We start from the raw sequence: 20,949 nt of genomic DNA, 5'->3' as shown, positions 1-20,949 counted from the left end.
TTGGAGAATTGGTTGATGTGGAGAAAAACCCACACATTTAGTTTCAAAAGTATTCTGAGTGTAGAGGAAACGAGTGTTTCTGTTTATATTTATATGCAAAGTATATTCTTCCACAAGATGATAGTTATTACCATATTTTGCTGGCCATTTTTATTAGTAGTTTTTATGTTTTCCCTTTAAAATTCATTTGAATTTCTGTACGTTCTCATGCCTACTTATTTTTTAATCTCTTTTTTGTTTTTACATACATCCATTCTTCTTGTAGATTCTTCTTCAACCACTTTTGTCTTGGCACTGTTGTTTATTAGGTTTCAATATATTTTTCTTGATACACAAACTCTAAAAGGTATATGTTCTGAAAAGGAAAATATGAGGTGAAGTAGAACTGCACAGCATATATATAATTTATTTGTGGCTATCAATATGCAGTAATTATTCCATATGGGGGAAAATCATATTTTACTAATCAAGCCATTATTTTGAAATGTTGAGAACTGTATAGTTAGCATTGATAATCTAATCAGGCGGTTCCATGATTTTGAATGGTGTATAATCTTAATGACATATTCAATAAGAGATTAAGATACTGTACACAATTACCATTAAACATTTTGTTTCAAGATGTCTGACATCCTTGCTAATTCCACGTTTTTGTTTCTTTGATTTTTTTTTTTTTTTAATTTTAGCTTGAATAGGGTAACAGAACTTTCATTTTTTCTAATTATCATCTGTTTTTTGATAAGTACTTAATGTCAAGAATACTGTGAAGGATCTTATATTTTACCTTATGGGAGAACTAATAATTTGGGCTGCCACCGTTTCATAGATACTAGCAGAAGACATGAGACTCCCAGGTCAAAGACAGCATGAGATTAAGGATCACTCAGGTGACACGGAAGAGCCCATATTGGATGCACACACTCAGTGGTTTTTGTCACAGCTGAGGAACCTTAAGCTTTTAATAGGGGTTGGTAACCAGCATGTCCAACATTTGTCCCATGAGAAGAAGACATTACCATTAATATTATAGACAGCAACAAGAACAAAACAACAACAAAACTTCACTCTTCTTTGGAGGGACTCAAAATTTCTGTCTTTAAGGCTATTTACTATTTAAAAATTTCTTGAAAAGATAGTCAGGAAAAGGTTATCAGTACATTTGCTCAGAGGATATATAGAACTATGAGAAAAGCCAGCCATACAGAATTATGTCCTAATTCTTATACCTGTCATTTTATCAAGGAATATGTAGAGATTTATAAATGAAAAATAAAATGACAAATACACCAAGAGAAAATTTGCACAACTCTTGAACTGGCATTTCAGAAAAAAATAAACACAAATGGCTAATTAACATGTCAAAAATGCTAAAATTCAATAGCATTCAGAAAGTATACCAAAAAAAAGTTTGCAACACTATTTTAGATACATATGGTACAGCCAAATGGAAAAAAAAAAAAATGCTTTCAAAGATATGCAGTCACAGATTTTGTATGTATTCTTGTGAAATAAGAATTTTTATAAGCAGACTTGAAAACAGTTTGCATTACACAAATAAAATTGACATATAAATCAATAAATTGAAACATGAAACAATGCAGAAATCCCACTTCTAATTAATTCCCAGAAGTGGAATCACTGGGTCATAAGGCAAATAAGCCAGTCAGAAGAAGATAAGTACCATATGGTTTCACTCATATGTGGAATTTAATGAACAAACTGAGCTACCAAGCAAAATAAAGACAGACTCATAGATAGAGAGCAGGCTGACAGCTCTGGGGAGGGGTTGGGGATGGAGGGATTGAGCGAAACAGAAAAAAAAAGAGAGAACTTGTGGACATGGACGACAGTGTGGTGATTGTGAGGGGAAGTAGAAAAGGACACAGAGGGGATAAATGGTGATGGAAAAATAAAATTAAAATGTCACCTAAAAATAATAATAAATTAATTAATTTAAAAAATTTGAAAAGTTTCTAGTCATTATATCTTCTCATATTTTCTAAGTACTAAACTTTTTTTCATCTCCTTCTGGGACTCTAGTAACAGAAATACTTACATATTGTCCTATAATATCATAAAACTCTGTTAATTTTTTGTCAATCTTTTGTTCTCTTAAGAATCAGTGATTACTGTTTATCTATCTTCAAGTTCACTGACCCTTCTCTCATTTCTATTCTGTTACTGAATATTTTATTCTGGTACTTATTTTTTATTTCCTAAATATCAATTTTATCATTTTTATAGTTTCTATTTCTCTTTGAAGAATTCCTAGCCTTTCCATTAACTCCAAGAGTATTCATTTTTAATGTGTGAAGCATGCATATAGTAGCGGATTTAAAGTTTTTGGTAATTCCAACTTCAGTGTTGTCTCGTGTTCGACACCTGTTAAATTTCTTTTCTTTTGAAAATTGGTCACAGTTTCATGACTTCTGTTTATTTTTACTCCTTGTTTCTTTTGTATGTCAAGTATTATCATTATTTTTTAACCCTCACTTGAGGATATGCTTCCATTGACCTTAGAGAGAAAGGGAGAGGGAGAGAGAGAGAAGCATTGATGTGAGAGGGAAACCGATCGGCTGCCTCCCATGTGCACTCTGAGCAGGGATCAGACTCACAACCTGGGTAAGGGCCTGGCTGGGAATCAAACCTGTGAACTTCTGGTGTTTGAGGCAATGCTCCAACCGACTGAGCCAAAGGGGCCACGGCTCAAGTGTTTTTTAACTATTGTGAGAATCTGGTTCCTATGAAAATCCTTTGGAAAAGGCCCTTTATTTTGCGTAACCAGAACATTGACCCTGTTAGGTTCAGAAGTTAGTTTTGTCTTGCCTTTTGTCCAGAGTTTCCAGGATAGTTTTCAAAGCCTTTCCTATACATTGCAAGTTGCCAGACACTTGTGGTCGGGACTTAGCAGTTTATACTGTAGTGTAGCTCTTTATATCTTGACTGTGCATCTCTGTGTCTGCTTGGATATGTGCAGGTTGTATATCCACCCAGGATTTTGTCTGTTTCCTCAAAAAATTAGGGCTCTCATGCTTAATTCCTGGAGGGTTTTTCCCCCTACACTCTCTGACTTCCAGTAGGCACTTTTCCTTGTTTCTCTTGAAAGAATGATGTGTTCTCTCAGAGTTTTAGTCACCTGTGTGTTTTTGCAAAGTTCAGTATAATTTGGACCTCTAGGCAAAGAGATGGGAGAGGGGGGAGAGAAAAAATTAGCACGTATTTCTGTCACACTGTTAGAACTAGACGAGTCCTTTTTCTGGTTCCCCTGACCAGCAGGACAGGACTTCCTCAGGGCGCTGGGTGTATACACAGCTCCGCAGGTAGCAACGCAGCTTCACAACTGGGGCTCGTTTCTTGGAAGGCCAGGAGGAAAAAAGAACATAAAAGGTAAAAAAATGTGGGTTTCTCCTCACTTTCCACCTCATAGAACCCCTGGCCAGGAAAAGGTGATTTCTTATGGGTTTGGCTGTGCAGTGCTACAATTTGGGCACCTTCAAGTCAAAGTCTGGAGATAAAGGAGGGAAACGTGGAACAAGATAGGGAACTCACTGCTGTACTGGTAATACTTCAAGTTTCTGTTTCTCTACCCAAGTCCGTCTGGTACTGTTTGTTTTCCAGAGTCCTTGGGTAGTTGCTTTTTGTATTCTTTCCAGAAATTTCAGTTGTAATCTTTGAGAGTGATTGCCTTTGGAGAGCCAACTTTATGTAGATGGCACAGGAAAATACGTGGTGCATCTTTTAAAATTAGAAAAAAAATTCCCTGCTGCAAGACAATATACTATCTACAAGAATCTACTTATAATAAATATACAAATATATGATGAAAGTAGATAAAAATGGCAGTCATGCACACTGTGCAATATGCAGCGTGCATAAGCCCGTAAGAGAATGCTACCTGTTTTCTGATGTTGGTTCTTCTACTTCTATCTCCATATATCATTCCCCTCCTTTTATATTTTTTTATCCCATTTTTCTTCTTACCTATTTTTTAAAGATTTTTTAACTGATTTTTTTTAGAGAGAGATGAAGGGAGAGGGAAAGAGAGAGGAACATCAATGGGAGAATGGAACATTGATCAGCTGTCTCCTGCACACCCCTTACCAGGGACTGAGCCCAAAACCCAGGCATGTGTCCGGGCTGGGAATCCAACCAGCAACTTTTCAGTGCATGGGCCTAAACCCAACCAACTGAGCCACACTGGCCAGGGCTAGGAACTTATTTTAGAAGTCTCCCTGCGCATTAGAATTGTTTGTATTATCTCAAAGCCTCACAATAGATCATTTTCCAGATTGCTTTTGAATTTCCTTGTTTTCAGATACTTTGCAGACTGTTTTCATCGGTAAATGTTTTAGAAATCATTCCATCCTGATTATTTAAAAGATAAAATCTGTTACTTTATATTGAAAAGGCATTAAATTATCATTGAGAGAAATTCAAGTGAATACAAATTTCCTATCCTTCACCATAAAATATACATATTTATGGAGGAAGCCTGAGATAGAAAGCTGTAGAAAAGAAAGTAAACGTGAAAAAGTGATCTAATACATATTCCACAGTGTGTGTCTTCATTATTATGCAAATAATATATTCCATTAATGAAATGTTCAGAGTACTACAAGTGCAAAATAATAGATATCTTACCTAGCTATAATATTTTATTAAATAATCCTGAATTAGAGGTAACATACAATACATCTTACATTTCTTTAACATATCCAAATAATATGTTATATTATAATAATGTTATAAATGATAATATACTTTCAACAAAGGTAGAAGTTATAATCAACTCAAGTATAAAATAATATTACATAAAATATGATCCTAAATGTTTAACATGATGGTAAATGCAGTTTTCTGATTAATTATATACTTTAGTTTAACAATGAATATTCATTTAACATCTACTGTGTGTGTAGAGAATATGTGATAAAAATAAAGTACCAGACTCAGTACTTGCTAAATACTTTAGAGTTTAAAATGCGTTTGAGCAGACAATACATCCCTTCTCGAAAACAACAGAGGAATATACAATGCATGTTATAAGTTAGAGAATAAAAAGTAAGTATAAAAATTGTTATAATTTTGATATTGTAATCCAGGTAAAAGGTTTTGAGTACAAACAAAATATAAATGCCATCAGAAAGCTTTAATCTTAAATCTTTCAGTCATTACAACAGCTATAATTCTTAATTGGAAAATCTATTGGTCCTAAGATTTATGTTTATAGTCTGATAAATTTACCTTAGTTTAAATATAGTTAAACTACTTTTACGAGGTGTAATATGGCTGCAATCACTAGTTACCAATCTCTTATAGATGAACATGCACACATATGTGTATCTATCTATGTTAGATATATTACAAATGTCAATGTTTTGATAAATTAAATATTTGAAAATGAGTTTGATGGAAATATTCATAGCAAAGAAGACATTCATATGAATACACAAAGAAATGCTCCTGTAGTTGCAACTGAAATGAGTAAGCCAAACAAGACAGAAGTTCGAATGAGCAAGTTGTGTAAGAAATTTGCTTGGTCTGATAGGTGCAAGGTCAAAAAATGTCACAACTTAAAGTTGAATGAAATTTGCAAAGGACGTCAAATGAGATGGAAAACAGTTTTTAAATATAAGAAACAAGATGAGTATAACAGAAAATGTAACCTTTGTTATCCAGGGAGACAAAACTTTGAAATTCAGTGACACAAAGAATCAATCAGCAATCAACATGAATTTAACATCTATTAGTAGTAAGAAAATCAGAAAGAAAAAGGAATGTCTTACCCTTAATATTTTCCCCAGTCTAAAATGAGATGTAAATATTCATACTGTCAGTGATATTTTATATTGTTTCTGACTTTTCACCATAATAATGTAAGGGGGACATGAACATCTCCACTTCTAAGGCTGTTCACTTACATTGATTTATTACTTTGGAATCACTTTCCAGAAATGGTATCACTTTTTCAAATAATATGAATATGTTTATGGCTTCAGCTACTTATTGGTGACTGGTTTTAATAAAGTGGTAAATATAAATTTAAAGTTCCTCTAAAATGTAAGAATTGAGCCAATTTCATTGCACATGTGCCATAATGGGGGATATCAAGCAGAGAGAAAATCCATAACAAGATAAAATATAGCACCATGAAAAACAATTTGAAAAAATGTAGATAATTTTTACAAAAATATAAAATAACAATGTTATCTCAAAAGCAGGAAAAATGTGACCATATTGATAAACTAAGAAGATATTGGATTTTCTCTCAAGATTACAATAAGGAGGCACTAAGCCCAGAATATTTTAAGGAGAATCATTTCAGATAATCTTAAATAGATTAATTCTTATACTTCATAAAATGATGCTTATCATATAATTTTTAAAATAAAACAGGTGATGACACTAAAATTAAAACTATTGCTACTAGAAATAATTAATATGCATTTATACCTAACACCAATAACCACAAATTTAGAGTAAAATTCCATTTACAATAATAACATGGGATATAAATTATTATGACATCTATTTTTATACAAATAACCACTTTGAATTCACAGTAGAAGTGTAGACAATTCAGTTAGCAGAGACTATTTAAGGATAACTAATAAAAATTACTTTTTTGGGTCAGTATTGGGGACTGGACATAATTCAACAGAAAGAGACCATGTTAAAGCAGAAAGAAAGCACTAAATAGAAGATCTATGTGGGCTAACTTGTCTGTTGGTATACTTACCAAAATTTCAAATATGTATACACATTAACTTAATAATCTCATTTTTATTGTTTAAACTTCTGAAATATTTGAAAACTGTCTATCACTATTTATGAGGTTTATTTATAATTGAAAAGAACTTTATGCTATATATTCAGCAATAGATGATAAAAAATCATGACACAGCCAGACAAACTAGACAAATGTCCAAAAGTGTTTTATAATCTAAAGTATGATTCCACTCATGTGTGGGATATAAAACTGAAGGCAACAAATGAACAAACAAGAAAAGAAAATAAAAACCTCATAGACACAGACATTAGCATGGTGGTACTGGAGGTAAGTGGGGTGGGGGCTAGTCAGGAATAAAAGGGGTCAAATATATGGTGGCAGAAGATGGTTTGGCTGTGGGTGGTGGGCATGCAATGCAATATACCGATCATGTGTCATAGAAATGTACACTTGAAACATGTATATTCTTATTGTAAGATAACACTAAAAAAATAAATGAAAGTCCAATACATGTTGGAAAGAAGCCCAACAAACAGTTTAGTGGTGATGAATGGGAAGGCCAATTAAACCATAATGGGTCATGAATATAAGTCCCTCAATTGGCCTATAATACTTTGTTTGTTTTAAAATATAGTGTCCTTGGTGTTAAGAGTAAGTGAGATGGATATTCTTCACTGCTGGTAGGGATGTACAATAGTATCTACATTTATATGTATATCTATACATCTATATCAACACACACAATAGTATGTGTGAGTGTGCGTGACCAGAAGTATAAACTTGACATTGGATACAAAGACTTAAAAACTGTTTGCCACAAGTTTCTTAATATAACCATTTCACTACCGAATATTTGTGCTTAAGGTAAAAATCATAAATTGCTTGAACAGCACTCTACATGATCTGTTTTACATTTATAATCTTTTAAACAAAATATTCCTATTTAATTTATGATGTAATCTGGAAAGGAAAAATCATTAAAAGGAGTGTCATTGGGAAATTATTATAAACATGGGAAATGGCCACAATGTACTAAGTAAAAAACACAGATCTCTATATAAAACTTGGAAAATAATGATAATAAAAATCAAATTTATTACCTTATCACTCAGAACATAAGCCCTGCTAACTGTGAAAGAAAGGGTGTTGTGGTGACTGGTGTGTAGAGTGCATGGACACATGTAGGTCTTATATGTGAGGGCTTGTATTTTTTTTTTTTTTTTTGCATCAAGCCTAAATGAATATGTAAAATGAAAATTAAATTTATTTTTTTAATAATTTGTGCAATAAATCTTTACACTTTTATGAAAAAATGATTATTGAGAAATTAAAAATTATCATGTAACTGAATAGAACATCCATTTTACCTCCTAATTTATTTTATAGAGTCATTTTTCTTTATCAATGTTAGTCTTCATTCCACCTTAAAAGTGTGATATAGTCAACATTTGAAAAAAATATAACTAGGTCGTATTTCATCAGGACAGAGAATAATACACCAATCATTCTGAACAACACATGTTAAAGTTTGTAACTGATAATAACAATGAAGTTTTAAGGGGTATTTCGTCATAGTAGTGATTTATGTAGAGATAACTGTGAATATGAGCAACTGTACAAAATTTGTGCATTTTATTTAGATTTAGTGATGGTTATGGCTATAAATGTTTTTAATGAGAGGGAAAAAGAAGTATAATGATTGTGAATTTACCTTCTTTCTATTACCTTCTTTCCCATGTAAAAACACTAGAAAACCTTTTTTCCAACTCCATCTTATAAAGATATTTAGGTAGTGATGAAAATGTTAAAATAAGTTCTAGAAGAAGAGTTCTGTTCAGAGTATCGTAATCTAGAGTGATTGCTTGAAGGCAATTAAGATTCTCAGGTTTTATCTCTACCATTCCAGATGTAAGCTCAGGTTAGCGCACTTATTAAACTTAAGCACAAAAACAATGGTGCATCTGACTCATTATTTTTATTGAGAATGTTATGAGTGTCACACTTACTGTTGCAGAATTGAAGCTATCTTGGAGCCATTCACCTGACTCATACAGAGAGAAAAGGGAGTTGTAAAAAAATTAAAAAAAAAAAATTATAGGTTGATAACTATGATATACTGTATAGACCTCCAGTGATGAGACCAAAAGCATGTGTTCAGTTCTGTGTTCTAATTCTGACACTTGGTGACTCTAGTGAGACACCCAATCCCTTAAGTATTTATTAAATTGCATATTATTTTTATTTTGAAATCTCTTTCTCTCTCCCTGTCTCAATCAGTTTCTCTCTCTCCATATTTGCATATGTGTGTGTTATATTGTGTGTGAATATATATTCAAATCTCAGTCAGTGTATTCATTTAGAACTAGTAAATAGAAATTGTAATTAACATACATTAAATAAAATATAAAGTTTCAGATTAAAAGACTAATATCTATTCATTCCATATATTTTATTTTGTACCACACAGAAATGAATTATGATGAGTTAGCTTCACTCTATGGTTTTGTTGTTACGGAGTTTTCATAATAACATTTATTGCTTACATTATAGGTAAAATAGTCTATTGAATGACCATATTAAAAGAGACAGAGCATTTGCCTGGTTTAAAAAATTCAGATAAATCTATCACTAGCAAGAAGAATACCACTGTAGCTATATACTCTTTCCTGTTATAATAACAGTTTGAACTCAATCTTACAAATTAGTTCAGCCCATTAATTCTTTGAAGCCTTACTTTAAAGAATTTTGAATTAAATTATAAAATTCCAGTAACTTTCCTTTAGCATGAAGTATAGTAAAAAGATTCCATATTTAACTAGACATAGATGACTATAATTTATTTTTATTTTTATCTTTTGTGCCAAGCTTAGGCAAGCCACCAAATTTATATTGATTGCAGGGGTTTATAATATTCTTATTCAGCATCTTTTTTTCACTGTCCCTGAGGTATCAAAGGATAAAATGCCAAAATCAGAATGTTTCTTTGAATGTTTCCTCTGAAACAATGGGTAGAGTGAAAATAAACTGAGATGCACAATTGTTTCCAAAAAACAAACAAAATACTAAAGGTAGGATGCAGAGACAAATAGTTGAAGTTGATTAAAGAAAATAAGTTATCACTATATTAATGGACAAGATAAAGTGAACCAGTAGATAAAACCTTCAAGAAATGAGGTTGAAAAAAACCCAAAGTCCTGAAAAGATTAAAGTGAAAAGAAGCCTGAGATTTGAATCAGCTGGAGGTTTAGGGTATAAAATTAGAGAGTATATATGGAAGTAGCAATAAAGAGTTAAAAGAGTATCTATCCCACCACCAGGTCTACGGAATATTGAAAATACCAGAAAAACTATTGGAAATATTGGAAAACAAAAACTAATACAAGAAGCACATTTTACCATAGAGTACTTTCAGAGAAGCACTTTGACAATACAAGAGATTGTGCTGATGGCTGAATATGAGTGTCAGAGGTACACTGGAAGAGTCCTTGGGTCGGAGAGGAGGGGGAATTGAGTTAGAGTAGATTATAGGCCTGAATGGAGGTGAGAGTCCATAAATAAGAGTGTCAAAGATGTCATGGTGTGTCATTAAGAAGACTTCTTTTGAAATTAAGGCACGCCTTCTAACTGCATATGTGAGCAGCTGAAGAAAAGAAAACGAAAGTCAAGGTATACTCCTAATGAAAATAACTGCAATAACAGATCATGCTTCTACATTCATTTTAAACAAAATATAGGTCAATTATTTCGTTATTTTACATTCATTTACTTAATTCTTTCCACTTGACCTTACAGCCCAGAGATACAAATGGGAAGGCTGTCTCCACAATTATCCACATTTTATTTTCTTGTTATTAACTTATTTTCATCTTCTCTGATTTTGCTGTCGTGTATAATAAGCCAGGACACATGGTTCATAAAATAGGACCCCTCCAGTTAAAAAAGGAGATAGTAATTTACTTTTAAAGCATTATATAACAGTAATGTTAGCATAATCAAATTATATTAAAAACAGAGGTATTTATTAATTATTTGATATTTAATTTGTTTTAATGATATGCACATTTATTACATATTAAAATAAGGTCTTGCAGATACTACTTTTCAATAACTAAATTTAAGAACAAAATGTAGAATATATACTAAAATGTTTTATATAATTAATATTGTGAAAAAAGGGAAGGGAAATTACAAATTAGTCAGTATTACAAATGATCAAAATATTATTTCATATTCTCCTATCTCCTAAGGAGACAGCAAAATATAAAATAATAAATTTATTTTTAGGATCACTCATTTATAATTTTCTTTACCTTTCAAAAAGTTTCACATTTTTGTCATTTTTAAATTATATGAGAAAAAATAGTAAAATACTTTGAAGCTAGTCTTATCAGTGGAGTGTCTCTTTGCATGGTTGTATCTCCCAGATAACTCTCATCTGCACTTGCCATTACACATTCTCTAAACTTTTTTTTAAGGCTGTGAACATAAACACAAATCTGGTGCTTGTAGTGACCTTTAACTCCACTCTGCCAATGCAGAGTTCTGCCTGTCTTATTATTTGCTGGATTAGTCAGGCCAGTGATCCCTCTCCTGCCTATTGAACAATGTGGTTCCAAAAGAATATGAGTGTTTATCATCACCTCACATATGTGATTGCTGAGATTCGGGAATGTTTAAGATATTGCAGCTGACCACAGCCATGGATCTATCACAGTAGATCAAGGATGGCAACTCTCATCTTTTAAGTTTTATCATAATTCAAGCTGTGTCATTTGTGACATTACACTTTATATTCATGAATAGGTGAATTATGCACAACAAAACAAATTTCACACTCTTAGTTTCACTTTCTTAAACAATTTAGAATAAATGATTAATGCAGAGAATGATTGAACAAGATATTTACAAAATCTAAAGATGCGGGTGGCTAATTATCACAAACTATAATCTAAATTAAAAAATGAATAGAAAGTTAATAAACTTCCATGCAACTTAAAATGTGCACATGACTGAGCAACTGAAAATCCTGTAGGTGACAACACATTAATTTTTATTACAAAATGCAAAATATATCTTCTAAGACCTTATTAACAAAATCCAATCATGTTCAATAATTGGGCATTTAATTTGCTATTTTCATAATTGCTTATTTTGAGCTATTTGAAAAACATTTATGATGAGTAAGATGAAGCATTCTGTAATATTAGCAAAAGCAGAAGGACTCATACCTCTTGTGTAATGTTAGTATTTTTTCAGGCAATTTCCCTCCTTTTAAGTAGCAAAAAGTGCCACTAAAAAGATGGCTTTACAGAAGTGATATGAGTGAGGGAAGAAGGAATAATTCATGAATCAGACCCGAATTGTATTGAGCTCAAAGGATTACTTGGGAAAATATATTCAGACATATTGTGACATGAAAGCCCCAGAGCACATGGCTTCCATCTGCTCATATTTACTCTTGATGATCCTACAGCAGAATTGCTGTCCAAATTTGGGACTCTCTTGAGCAAAGTGCCTAACCTATCAATCATGAGTATTGATGCTTCTGGACAGGTGTCATATGCTGGGAAACTGAAACGCTGGTGAGTTTAAGTAATTACATTATCTTTAATATTATATTGATTTTAAATTCAAAAGGAAATTAAAAAGTATACTTAGATATAAAACACATTCCTAGACTTACATGAATAATTTAGAAAAGCCATTAAATTACAAAAGAAAGACACCTATATAAAGCATCAATGTCTTTTACAGATATGAAAAATATTTTTAAAATGAGCTCTACTAAGAAACATATGTAAACTTACTCAGTATAAAGATTTATATTTCTGTCATAATTTTAAGTAGGAGCAATAACATCTCCAACTAAAAATAACTTTTTAAATAAAAAGAGGCATTATCATTTTTATCTGTAATGGTATTTGATTTTTAAAAATATATGGCTATCATTCAACTTAGAAACATTCTTGTTAACTTCTTTGAGAAAGTTAAAGTCAGATCTATGTTTCCATATATTCTGATTTTATTACTTCACAGTAACAAATAATAGTTACTGGAATGTTAGGAACATTGATGAGATTAAATTTCATTAATTCTATTATTAATCAATTATGAATATTTAAAAGAATAGCTCTTCAATGTAGAGTATAAGCAACACTAAGTTTATTTATCTTTTTTTTTATTTTCAATTACAAATGACATACATTACTATTTTAGTTTCAGGTATATACTCTAGTGATCAGACATTAAATAACTTACTAAGTGATCACCCTGATAAATCTAGTACTCATCTGACCATACATAGTTATTAGAATATTATTGACTATATTCCCTATGCTGTATTTTACATTTTAATGACTATTCATTAACAACCAATTTGTACTTCTTAATCCCTTTACCTTTTTCATCCATCCCTTCAGCCCCCCTGACATCTGGCAACCATCAAAATGTTGCTGAATTTACACATCTTTTTCTGTTCTGCTAATTTGCTTATTTTGTTTTTTAGATTCAATTGTTGATAGATATGTATTTATTGCCATTTTAATTTTCATATTGTTATTCTTTTTTTCTTTCTCTTCTTAATGAAGACCCTTTAACATTTCATATAATACTGTTTTGGTGGTGATTAGCTCCTTTAGCTTTTTCTTGTCTGGGAAGCTCTTTATTTGTCCTTAGATTCTAAATGATAGCTTTGCTAGGTAAAGTAATCTTGGTTGTAGGTCCTTACTTTTCATCACTTGGAATATTTCTTGCCAGTTCTCTCTGGCCTGCAAAATTTCCATTGAAAACTCAATTGAAAGTCTTATGGGAGCTCCCTTGTAGGTAACTAATTGCTTTTCTCTAGTTGTTTTTAAGATTCTCTCTTTGTCTTTAACTTTTGCATTTAAATTATGATGTGTTTTGGTGTGGGCCTCTTTGGGTTCGTCTTGTTTGGAACTCTCTGAGCTCCCTGGATTTGTATTTCTGTCTCCTTCACCAAGTTAGGAAAGTTTTCTGTCATTATATTTTCAAATAGGTTTTCAATGTTTTGCTCTCTTCTCCTTCTAGTACCCCCATGACAGCAATGTTGGTATGCTTGAAATTGTCCCAGAGGTTCCTCCTTTTTTTTAATTCTTTTTTCTTTTCACTTTTCTGATTGCCTGTTTTTTGCTTCCTTATATTCCAAATCACTGATTTGATCCTCAGCTTCATCTGCTTTACTGTTAATTTCCTGTAATTATTCTTCATTTTGGTTAGTGCATCCTTCATTTTTGACTGGTCCTTTTTTATGCTGTTGAGGTTCTCACTAAGTTCATTGACCATCTTTATAACCAGTTTTTGTTTTTTTAAACTCTGCATCTTGTAGATTGCTTGCTCCATTTTGTTCAGTTCTTTTTCTGGAGTTTTATTCTGTTCTTTCATTTGGGGAATGTTTCTTTGTCTCCTCATTTTGGCTGCCTCTTTATGTTTGTTAGGTGGAGCTACTACATCTCCTAGGCTTGACAGAGTGGCCTAATGTAGTAGATATCTTATAGGGTCCAGTGGCACAGTGTCCCTGATCACCCAAGCTGAGTATTTGAGGTGTGCCCCAACCTTTGTGTGGGCTATGTACACCCCCCTTTTGTAGTTGAGTCTTGATTACTCTTGGCACATCAATGGGAAGTGTTTGCCCTAGGCCAATCAGCTTGCAAAGACTGGCTGCAATCACTGACCACAGACTACTGACCACAGTGGAGGATTAGCTGTGCAAGGGGCCACCCCACAAAGCAGGACTTACTTCAGCAGGGCTCTAGTGCCCTCTGAATCCACCCCTTGAGTGTGTTGCTTGTGGAGGTGATTGAGTGGTAATGCTTCTGTGTGGTCTGAAGCTGACCACTGGGTGTGATGGCTCTGGGACCTCTGGGTAGGTACAGGCCAAGGTCAGATGCCAACTGTGTTCTGCCTGGGTCATCTGTCATGAGCTACAAATCAATCTACAGATGGTGGCTACTTGTGCTGGGCTTGGAGGTGCCCAGGAGAGACCAAGCTGTGAATGAAGGTCGACTGCTACTAGTGCCAGACCTGGGGCCACTTAGTGAGAGTTATGGGGCTGCTACTTGTTTGAGAGATTTTAGGAAAATCAGAAGTATCAGTTCAAACAGGTGTATGGAAAAGCTACTGAAAACAGTTTGGGTGAGCCCAAAAGTTGTGGGGGAGGCTTCAGGAAATAAGCTGAGCAGGGCAAAGAGTGTGAGCCAGGTTGATAGAGTCTCAGATATGGTGTCTGCCTTCCCACTCTGTGGGAGGAGGGCTCATCAAAGGAACAATGACCACTGCAAGCACTTCATTCTGGGAGAAAGCTGCCCCACTGCTCTTGTCCTGATGCTGGACAATTCATTTCCTCCCTGTATGTCTCTGGTGCCTTTCAAACTGCTGCCCCCTTCCTGGAGTTCAGGGAGAGGAAGTTGGAGTAAGTCCATGCACAGACCCTTTATGAGGAACTGCTTGGGGCTCCTGCAGCCCCCATCTCCCTCATGTTCAATCCCTGCTGGATATTGCATCCAGAAGTTATGGGGTCTTCTCTTCCTCACACTGGAACCCTGGTCTGGGGGCGTGTTGTGGGGCTGGGACTCCTCGCTCCTCAGGTAAACCTCCACAACCAAGATATCCCTCCAGATTTTTATCCACCACAGGTGGGTGTGAAACCAGACTGCTCCGCATCTTTGCTACTTCTACCAATCTCGATGTAATTCCCTAGTGGTAGGACTTCCATTTAGCTCAAATTCAGGTGGTTCTGAATGATGGTTGTTCTGTAGTTTAGTTGTAATTTTGATGTGGTTGTGGGAGGAGGGGAGTACTCTGTTTAGCTGCACCACCATCTTGACCAGAAGACCAACATTAAGTTTAAAGATATACTTGGATTGTGACATGTATTCACCCAAAATCCTCTGATGAATTCGGTAAGAGCTGTAAATGGAACACTTATTTTCATTAAATAGTCTGAATTTGGAGTAATATAAAGGAGGAAGGCCATCAGGCTTTACTGACAGGTTTAAGTATAAACCAAATAATAATTCTATAGGTGATATGTCCATAGATTTCTATTGTCTCTAAGTTGCTGGCCAATTTATTATTTAAACATTTGTCTTCCCACAATGTTTAAAAATTTGTTGCAGAGTAACAAACATTCTCTGTGTGTTTATAAAAGAAATGGAGATGTAAAACCAATTTGAATTCCCTTGGTTCATTTTTTTTAGGTGCAAGTTGTCAAGGAGCATCCTCTCCTCCCAAAACTCAAATGGTGTGCAATTGTAAATTGCAATTTGCTTTTGACAGGCTGCTGTTCTAAGAAAAGGGCTATTTATTTGAACAGGAAATTTTTCCAGGCTACTAAACTTTCTAGTCTTAAAATGAAGTTTTTGTTGCATAACTGATCTTTCAACTGTCTGAACCCTAAATATGTAAACAATTTTCCCTTCTATTTCTCAAGATTGTTCTTATTGTGACATTTATTTTTCTTCTCTAGGCATATGCATTTTCCAAAAATATGGCAAGGGTTAATGGAAGACTTAATGGGGAGGAATATGATAGAATTGTATCATTTATCACAACATACCAGTAATAAATAATGTATACAATCTAAATGTAAAATGAACAATATAAACATCCTAGAAAAAAATGACAATTTCTTTAAAATCTCTGTATGAGTTAAAAGCCATGTTGCAAACTTCAGAGGTAATAATAAAAATAATTAACAAATCTATTACATACAATTTTTACATCATTCCAATGCAAAAAGCAAACAAACTGTTAGCAATATCAAAAACAAAAGTCTGGGTAAAAATATTTACAACATATACCACAGAATAAAAGAGTCAATAACACTTTTATGTATTTTAAACCTCTAATATATTGAGGAAAAAAAAGACTGCAAACTCAATGTGATAATAGATAAGAGACTTGAAATTAATTATAAAAGATCCATGAAGGGATAAAATAGTTCTAATATATGAGAAAATATATTTGAATTTACTTATAAGCAAAATGCAAATTAAAACTTCATTTAGTCACAGTGTTTCACCTATAATATTTACAGAATTCAGACATGAAAACATGTGCTGTTCTATTGGCTATGTTGTAGGGAAATGAATTGTCATATTATTATTCCTGCTGGGACCATGATATGGTACAATCTTTATAAAGATATTATCTATCAAACTTACATATGTATTTAGTATTTGACACACAAGTCACACTTCCTAAAATTTACACTTCTGTTTTAAGTGGAAAAAACACAGATGCCACTGAACAAGTCTAATCTTGTGTGTGTGTGTGTGTGTGTGTGTGTGTGTGTGTGTGTGTGTGTGTGTGTAAGACATAACAGGAAACAGGAATATATGACTATACATGCCCGCTCAATTTTAAAGAAAACATTTGGTTACCTACAAGGAACAGGAATGAAAAGGATGGTAGGGGGAGGAGAGAGTGCGATTTTAGATAGATAGATAGATGATGGGTGATAGGTAGATATAGATAATATAGAAATTATTTTATTGAGATACAATTGACAAATAACTTTGTGTAAGTTTAAGCTGTACAGTGTTTTCATGGCATACTAATATATTTTTAAATTCAATCCTTGAGACTATTTTAGCTACCTAAAACTAAATTTAGATTAACTGGAATGAGTTATTATGGAACATAAATAGAAAGTAATAACCCTAAGTAGAAATCAAATTGGTAATATTCACAGAGAAAAAAACAAAAAAGAATTAATACCGTTAAAATCTGAATACCTTATTCTCACCGTATGTTCTCAGTAGGATAAACTAAGGACAAAGGCTGCACAGGGCTACTGAACTTGACTAAGTCGCTTCACTGTTAGCAGTGGTACTGCTCTAGTCTCTTGGCAATCCTTGCCTATATGATGCACCACAGTGGAAAAAAGAAAAAAAAGCAACAACTCCTTGAGAATCAAGGTTCTCACTATATAAGTTAAATACAGCAGAGAAAGGTCCTGTTTGCTGGATAAGAATTGGAGCATCAGTATCAACTTGTGATTTTCATACTAGGTATTACTACTTCTCTCCACTGGAACTGTTTAGATCCAATGACTTTCAGTAGTAATAAACAGAGAAAGTGCCCAGATGTTGATTTCTACATTCCATTCCATATAATTAAGACACTTTTACTATCCCTCATTAAATTTTATTCCCTATTAATATGCTGATTACAGCTCCAGGAAAAGTCAAATACAATCTGTACTCAGGCATTTGTTTAGAAAAAAACAAAAACATACTCAGAAAATTCTCAAAGACTAATTGGGTGAAATTTGTGTCAAAGGAAATAATAATGATAATGGATTATAACATATGGGTAATTAGTAAAATAATTACTAATAAGCTCCACATTGATAGTTTAAATAAAGGAAGGAAGGAAGAAAGGAAATAGGAAATATCTTCTTAACAGAAGAACAGCTAATAAAATCGAAAGAGAGAATAAAATTAGATAACTTTACTTGCATTTGGTGACTTGGATATCTGCTAGCTCCCTATCACTTGATATCCCGAGTAACAGGACAAATGAAGAGAAAAAACTCCTGTGTGATAAACACACCTCACTTTTGTTGTATTCCTGTCAAAACATTTTAGCTTGGATCCCATCATGAGACAACCGTCAGAAAACCAGATGTGTACATATTTAAAAATAACTAGCCCATCCTGGTTACCAACAACAAAAAATGTTCAAGTTAGGGGGGGAAAAAGTTCCTCTAAATTAAATTTAGCTTAAAGACAATATTAACCTAATTCAGTGTAACTGGATCTTGGAGTAAAAGAAAAAATGAAGTTTGTCATAGGCACAATTGAAAATTTTCATTGTATCAATGTTATATTATTAAGAAATATGCAGATATTATATTTATAGAGAATGATATTATTTTCCTTCAGAGATACATGTTGAAGTGAATAAAGGTAAAGCATAGTGATTTCTTCAATTTGGTCTCATATATTAGCAAAAAATGTCTATATATGTATACATGTATGTTAAGTATTTCTATATTTATGTCTAAAGAGTAAGTGGAAGAAGATATATCAAAATGTAAATAATCAATAGATATAATTGAAGAGAATATGGGTATTATTTGGCTCGATATATTGCAATATAAAGCTTGTACCAAATTTTAATGGAGTTGTTATAAGCATAAAGTGATCCAGGCCAATTCAGATATGTGTCCCCTGTGATGGGAAGCATCGTGCCCTCATATGCCAACCAAATCTGACATGGTTTTCTATTTCTAATGAGATACAGAAATTCAAGTGTGGCCAGGAATTTTTCGGTTTTGCTTTTGTTTTTTATTGATTTTTAGAGAGAGAGGAAGGGAGAGGGAGAGAGAAACATGGATGTGAGAGCCATACATTGATAGGCTACCTCTTGCACGGCCCCTACTGGAGATCAAGCCCACATCCACAATTCCACAAGGTATGTGCCCTGACCCAGAATCTAACTGCAACCTTTTGCCGCCCGGGACAAGGCCCAACCAACTGAGCCACATTGGTCAGGCTGGAGGGAGGTTTTCACTGGTGCCAGCAGGGCTCAATAATGTCATATCTGGTCTTACTACTGCAGAAGGCCAATCAAGTCTTGCCTAGAAATCAGGAACTGAGGAGGATATGAGGGCTAACCATGTTTTATAATCTAACCACTGTGTGCATATAAATGGGCTTTTGTTTTAAAGACTACATATGAAAAGAGTAAAATTTTCTTAGCTCTTTGATAGTCGAGGGGGAAAATCAAATTTAAAAAAAAGGTAAGAGCTAGATGCTTTTTGCACCTGTACTCAGATTCAGAAAACATTTAAGAGCAAATTACAACACAATGCAATACAATAGAGTGGATAATACTGCTCATGTTTTTTATGAGAATCCACTAAAAGTATAAGCAATAGTCAACTATTTAAATTTGAAATATATAATTGGAAATCTGGAAGACTAGGAACAAGGAAGGAGTAAAGAAAGAGAAGAAGCAACTAAATACTCCTGTTTGAAGAAGTTAAAAAATGGAGAAACAAGTATTCAGTAATGTGAAATAATGAGAACACTTTGGCGTCGACAAATTTAATTTCAAATAAAAAATTGTATGTTTTTACATTTTCATTAAAGACAATCGGAAATAAACAAGACAAAGGAAAACACATATTTGAGAAATGTATCTTTTTGATTATACCAAAATAATTAAATCTAAAAGCAAAATTTTATAGAGTTTTTATAATAAAAAAATCTTTAAAAATATTAAACAGTATTAGAAAAAGACAAGTAGATATAATATTAGGCACAGAGATGATTAAGCAAAAATATGTAAATTTAATATAATCTTATTTTTTAAAATTCATAAAATGAATGATTAGTAGTGTAGTTTTATATGTGTATTATTAATGACCAACATTTATTTAAGTAGAAAACTTAATGAACCCAACATTCTGTTTTATAGAATTATAATAAAATATTTTCAAACCAGATATTTTTTCAATTGTTTATAATCAAAATCTATAAGTAATGTATACCATACTATTTAAATTTTCCTAGAGCACAGTAAAATTAAATTTGTGGGGAAGGGTACTAATTCACTTACAGCTAGTCTAAACTGACACCTAACAAAGTAACAAAATTAAAGAATAATGAGACTATCCTCACTTCAGACCAAGTAGATAATTATAACTATAAATCATGAAAAAGGAGTAGATATTATTGAAAAAAATATTTTATTTCCTATGTAATCTCATGAAAGTGTGTAAACAGACTGCTTCTTATCTTAGTAGATAAAATAACATTTTAATATGCATTTACAGATTTTATAAAAGATTTGAGACTATGGAAATAAAAATGTCATAACAATTTTCAAAGGATAATCTATAGTCAATGTTGTATGTAATGTTTATGGCAATCTCTTTTCTAACATGTGATCCGATTCCCTTAATTAATAAATATAGTCTTCATGTGATCCTGAGAAAAAATTATGTGTTCCTGATGAGGGTGTCCCTTAATGCATGAAAAAGCAAAATGTAAAAAAGAAATTTTTACTAAATATTTCTCTTTTTCTTTCATAGTTTTCTTACTGGGAATTTAAATGTGACATCTAGAAGTTCAGGAATCATCTTGCAACTATGAGGACAGAAGTCTCAAAGAAGGATGGTAGAGCAATAATGTGGAAAGAAGTTCTGCTTCTGATGACTTCGCGGAGAAGCTTCAGGAGCTTGCGCTCCT

Source organism: Miniopterus natalensis, chromosome 13 (genome assembly GCF_054644295.1).
Source record: "Miniopterus natalensis isolate mMinNat1 chromosome 13, mMinNat1.hap1, whole genome shotgun sequence".
In the NCBI taxonomy this organism is placed as follows: domain Eukaryota; kingdom Metazoa; phylum Chordata; class Mammalia; order Chiroptera; family Miniopteridae; genus Miniopterus; species Miniopterus natalensis.
This window is presented reverse-complemented; position numbering follows the sequence as displayed.